The 6,189-nt window shown below is 40.5% G+C and overlaps 1 protein-coding gene across 2 annotated transcripts in view; it reads left to right on the forward strand.

Annotated features, from left to right (window-relative positions):
* The first annotated feature begins 3,606 nt into the window (after positions 1 to 3,606).
* The window catches only part of prickle1a (prickle homolog 1a), a 24,457-nt gene continuing 21,874 nt past the window's right edge, over positions 3,607 to 6,189 (forward strand). The window contains exons 1-2 of one of the 2 annotated variants that reach the window (XM_017406009.3): positions 3,607 to 3,921; positions 5,760 to 5,894. The gene's annotated coding sequence lies outside the window, so the exon portion shown is untranslated. The remainder of the gene's footprint in view (positions 3,922 to 5,759; positions 5,895 to 6,189) is intronic. The other variant, XM_017406007.3, reaches the window with a different exon arrangement.

Raw genomic sequence — 6,189 nt, forward strand, 5'->3', positions numbered from 1 at the left:
AAACCCCGCTGGGCAAAGGGAAGTCGTGAATTGTAAACAAATGAATAAATAAATATATAAACTTAGCACAATTGGTTTACACAGAGATTTGTTCACCATCAGCCTAAACAATCATGCAGTCATACGTAAAGAGTAAAACAAACAAAAAAGCAAAACAAGCCAATTTATTAAGGCTTTTCACATCAAAATAGCTTGTCCAGCCTGCCAACTGGATATGATTACATCACTTTCTTTTAATTACTATGTACATTTCAGACCAAATAATTTATACTTTCTGTTCATAAAATATATTCAGGGTTGCTATTTATCACTAATAGGTAGAAAAAAAACATCTCTCCCAATAAGTTCTGCTTCTTTAGAAATATTTATTGTACAAGTTCCATCAATTATATATAGCTGCTAAGGTAAAACTTTTTTCCCCTCATTTGTTGATTCTGAGAATCTGTTTCGTATCTTTATTTCACCCAGACTTCAATACTGTAGTTTTTGTGTTGGCCTCAACCACTCTCCACTGTTTCGATTGCAAATTGTCCAAAACAGTGCAACACAACTTCTTTGCCTTTTAAATTGTTATCGCTCTTTTACATTGAGCAGAAGCTCCTTGATGAACTGAAAATTAGCACATAAGAGGCAGAGATTACATGTCTGAGCAGCAGAAGTAGTTTGTTAACGTTGCATTATTGCATCTTGTTTCATCTTTATGATGCTGGAGTGTCTCCTCTCGTGAACTCTTAAGAAGGGTAACCATGGTCTTGAATTGCCTCCATTTGTAGGCAGTCTCTTTGTTGATTAGTGAGCGCAAAATTCATAAGAGATGGTTTTATTCGCTTTTCTGGTCTGTTTAGTTAACCTAGACTCAACTAACTATCATCCCAGTAATTTTGAAACATCTGACTTTTAATCCACCTTTAATAATTTGCTAAATCAAAACACAAATCCCACAAACACAATTTTTTATAGATACTTATTATTTTTTGGTATTCTATATTTAATAATATCATAGGATGGAGATATGAGATGAATATTAAGAGGCTGTAAAATTCAGGTTCAGACAGTTCAGTTTGTCACGCAAAAAAACGTCTCAGAATAGCCAGCAGACTAAAAATAATGCTGATTGTTCTTTTTAAAGCTGCTTTTACTTATTTTTTTGTGCAGTTTCTAAAGATAGAGTAGATAAATATAGACCAGAAATAGGCCACGTATCTCTAAATAAATACAGGAAGAAATACAAAACATTTTAGGGTTTGTTTAATAGTTCTTGGGTTGAAAAAAGGAACAACTTGTGTGATTACCTAATTTGATTATCTTCAAATGTGCAGCGTTGGTAAAAAAACAAAATGACTGAATGATGGAGAGTACATCTATCTGGTCCATATAAACTCCATCACAAAGCTCTTTTTCATTACTTAATGCAAAGGCTCACTGACCCCTTTTAGCTGCCTAAACCTGTTCTTGCTTTGGACACATACACACACACAGACACACACACACACACAGAGATGTACATGAAGGTGACTGGGTCAAAACCCGGGTCAGCCAAAGATGCCGAAGAGCCATGCAGGTCATAGGTTGTGCAATTAAATTGATATGTTTTGTCAGATTTATGTATCGGATGTCTGAGAGGGCAGGATTTCAAAAAACATCTTAAGATGCTTATTTGAAAAAAGCCAAATGACCTTGATTTGGTTGAAAATTGATTGAGGTGTGTGTGTGGAGGGGGGGGGGGTACTCTTAATGTCAGGGTTACTCTTAATGTCACATAGAGGCCTGTATCTAGATCAACGCTGTTCCCCTTTATGTTCACCAATGAAAAGGGGATTTTATTAAAGTTTTATCAGTACACAAACATGCAGAAGTCCCAACAGGATGCCTTATAATTAATCAGCTATTTTGCTCATTCTGTAGACGTTAATAAAAACAGAATGCATGAGTTTGGGCAACACAAAAGCTGAGTCTTGAACAGCTTTCTTGTGGTCATGCACTGATTTATGGGTGGTGTCTGAGTCAATAGGCAGCTCTGCAATAGCTTCTTTTCAGCTGGATGCATATAGACTTACCTTTCATGTTCCACATCAAGTGGGGGTAGTGTTACGCGGTCAGTGTGGGAAGAGCACATTGTGGAAATTTTGTATTGAGGGACATATCGTCGTTTTAAAGATCGTGTTTCTACACCTTGGGAAGAATTGTTTGTCAAAGAGAGGCTCATTGAAGTGTTGCTCTGTGCACATACAGCTGTGGTCCGAAGTTTACACCAACTCATCGTGTCCTCGTTTTGGGCTTTTAATGGTTGATCTGAATCATTCTTCTTCCGTGGTGGAATGATTATATAATATATAGCTTCACAGATTTTTAAAAACAAGAATTTGCTGCCTGGATATTCTGGCTGAACAACTTTTCCTGGTAGAATTTGTTGAGTTTGTTTAAATTGGTTGGTTTCCTGGCAAAGATTCTGCTGTTCAGCATAGTCCATGTGACGAGGTTGGGCCTTGTTGAAAGCCATGCTAGAAGCTTAATGTTAGCCTGCTTTATCAATCCAAAACCAGTTCTGGTGTGTCTTTTAGCTCAATGTCCTGTTAGAATGCCCAGTTGTTTTCAAATTTCAACCATCTAGCTGTTAACTTGAGGTGAAGTTAAAGAATTTGAAGGTGGTTCTTTGATTTCTTTGCTCCATCCACTTGCAGCACACTAGCAGTAAAACAGGCCCACAGCATGATGCTACCACCACCGTGCTTGACTGCTGGTACAGTGCACTTAGGTTGAAAGCTTCACATTGACTCCTCCAAACATCATTTTAGTAACTGTAGCCAAGTAGCACAATCTATTGCTCATCTGACCAAAATAATTTTTTTTTCTGCAAGGCATTTGGCTTGTCCATGTAGGCAGCTGTGATTTTCTTGTTGAGCATGAAGGTGTCACTTGTGGAGCAGAAACCTTTTTTTACTTCCTCTCAGTAAAGCTCACTTCAATGGCACTGGTGTTCCAGCAAGCTTCCAGTCCATGGCAGGATTTAGCCTCGGTGGTTCCTGGGTTGTTCCTGAACACCCTAACTGATTTTCCTTCATGTGAGGGAGACAGATGAGTATTGGTCAGTTCGACAAGTGCTGTCAAACAAATCCCTTTAACGCTGGCAAAGAGAAAGTACCAGCTGCAGTCAATCATGACCATGAAGGTGAAGTTAATAGGGCTTGGCCATGTCAAGTTAAAATACATTGCAGAGCCTTCAGAACCACTTCATAAAAGATTGAGGTAAATGTTTGTGTGCATTTGAGCCTGGGTGGATTAGAGAAGTGACGTTGTGTGTTGTATCATCATCTCATCCAGGAAAAGTGGTGATTCAAATCCATTATTGAAAGTCCAAATAAATTAACATCCATGCCCATGGTGAGTGGATGAAAACTTCTGACAGAAAAACAGCAAAATGCCATAGGCAAACATTCTATATATACAAGCAGCAACAGTGATTTTTTTGTATCTCACACCTTCCCCTGCAGCAGTTACTAAGAGTTAAACTTTCAGGAGTGTTTGTCCGCTGCGTTGGAGAGACTGGTCCGTCTCTCCAGGATTGGTGGGGGGGCTTCATGTTTGAGCCAATAGGCAGGAAGCAGCGCTAATGTCATTTCGCCGTGACCGCCGAGCAGCGCCACAGCGCACCGTGCCCCCGGTCCAGAGAGCGCTGCGCGGTGCGGAGACACGCACAGTGCGCAAAGCCAGCCCGCAGCTCGCTCAGCTCCACACTCCGGTGCAGTCAGCATATATGAGGCTTAAACAGATCGCTTGGCTCAGTTCTGCGGCGCAGCAGCGGTGCTGCCTGTTTGGACTTTTCTTTTTTTTTCTTTTTTCTTTGCATCTGACCCGGATGAGGCGCAGCGTCAGTCCCTTTTCTCTGGATACTCGGTCTGCTGCTTCTGAACACTTTCGGGGGTAAGTGGGTGTTTTTATTTATTTATTTGTTCTCATTTAAAAGGAATAATTTACCAATTCACCCCTCGTTTGCTCGGGCAGATCTCTGGGCTCGTTAGGTTTTGTGCTTTTGAAATTGCGCAAAAGCAGAAAAAAAGAAAAGTGCGCTTCGGTGCAGCACCTTCAGTTTTCTCAACTCCGAGTTTCAGATAAGCTGCTCAAAAAGAATCTGTGCACTTTCATTTGCGCTTCTCCATCTCCAAGGAGACGCTTCTCGCTTTCTTCGTGCGTAAAGTCAGAGTAATGTCACGTTTGACGCTGGTTAAAAACTTTGGCCCCTCACATCGGACACCCGGGGGGCCTCCAGATGTCTGGACTCAGCTGTCGCCTGTCTCTTTGGGGACAACTGTCCGTCTCCAGAGCTGTCAGCAGGAGCGCTGCTCACTGACAGTGAGAGTGGTGCCACAGACACCATGGACACCACGACTTTTTTCTTTTTTTTCTTTATTTATTTTACTTTCTCCAAATCTAACTGAGGTGACAAACATTTGTTACAAATTTAAACATCCGTACAAGACTTTCCACCTACATTTCAGTTTTTATATCTTTTGTGAGTGACATTAGCGAGTTTTTACAAACTTTTTTTCTTTCACTTATGTTGGACCTATTATAAGATCAATTTGTTGGTGGACAGTATGTTTTTGTCTGTGTCTTTGTGTTTCTTATGAACCACTGAGTGGGTTTTAATGAAACTTTCAGAACAAATAATTAAATATACATTTGCCAAATTGGCCGCCATAGCTGTCTCGTATTAAAAAAACATTAAAATATGGCAACAATTCACATAATTTTTTACAGATATTGACCTTGTTGTAACTGAGAATCATTCACAACACATACTCTTAAGTGCAAAATATGTGTTTAAAAATGTAGCATCAACTATTGGAGTCGACCCTGTTTGTCTGTTAGCAAAATATCTCATGAACTAGTGGACTGATTTTAATGAAACTCCCAGAAACTTATCACTGGGAGTACATCGACAGCTGATTCACGTTTCAAATTAGTCTAATTCAAGATGGCCACCACAGCTAATCGACATAAGCCACCTCAAAAACGACTATAAATCAGTCAGTTTTAGGTATACTGAGCTAAATTTTGATGTGGTAGTAGCTGAGACTCATTTGCAATACACACTCTGAGAGTGACATCTTGCGATAAAGCATATGAGATTGCATGTAATGTTATTTTCGAAGCTTGGCCAAAATTTCTCAACATAGGATGATCTTAGTGTAGAACTCTGGCATGAAAGGCAGCGGGTGATATGCATTCCTTCAAGGACTGTTATAGGCTTCTAATTCTAAAACTGCATCCCACATTAATGTGGATGTTCTGAAACAGCTTATCTAAAAATACAATAAAGTGTTTCATTTGAAGTCCACCTTCAGATACTTCCAAAGAGCTAAACCTGCATTAGAGAGTAGTTGCTGACATGTAGAACCAAGGTTGTCTGAAATCATCTCTTGCTCTCGCTGAACCACAGTTAATATCATCCTAAAACTGTTAAATGTTTGATAAAAACCTGTCGCTGTGTGTGTACAGCTGATGAAAGCAAAGTGTCGCTGATGAGCAGTAACTGGCATGTGGACAAATCAAAAATACTGTGAAAATGATATCAGGCCAATTCCAGCGAGAGTTCATTCAAAAGGTTTCTACTTTGGAGCACTTTGACAGTACAAAGGAGGACAGCTTGGCTCTGCACAGTGTTAACACTGCCACTTTCCCACTCTTATCCGTAATTACAGCCCTTTAAAGAGCTTTCTTTTTTCTTCTTCTTCTTCTTCTTCCTTGGAACACTGTAGGAAAATATCAGACGTAAGGAGGGACAGAGAGCGCAGCTGGCAGGCAGAGAACAGGACCAAGGTGGTGGTGTCACCTAGTGGTCACCATTCAGACTGACAGCTTCTCTACTTTTAAAAATCCCAGGAGACAGTAACGTGAGTGAACGCTCAAGGTTTCTCTGAACGGGCGACTGGGCACAATCACAGTATGTCGTTTTGCAGTTTATAGTTAAATAAAGCTACGCATTAGTGATCGAGCATAAAATTCCAGCTCCATGCTGTCACAGAATGTCTAATGAATGATTTACATTTATCTGACGTGTAACCTCTGCAATCTGGGCTGCAAACTCTGCAGCCGCAGACAGAAATGTAACGCTGATGCAGGAGAAAAGGCGAGTGTCGAGCGATGCGTGTGTGTGTGTGTGTGTGTGGGGGGGGGGGGGGGGGGGGG

The sequence above is a fragment of the Kryptolebias marmoratus genome, linkage group LG11 (genome assembly GCF_001649575.2).
Source record: "Kryptolebias marmoratus isolate JLee-2015 linkage group LG11, ASM164957v2, whole genome shotgun sequence".
In the NCBI taxonomy this organism is placed as follows: Eukaryota; Metazoa; Chordata; class Actinopteri; order Cyprinodontiformes; family Rivulidae; genus Kryptolebias; species Kryptolebias marmoratus.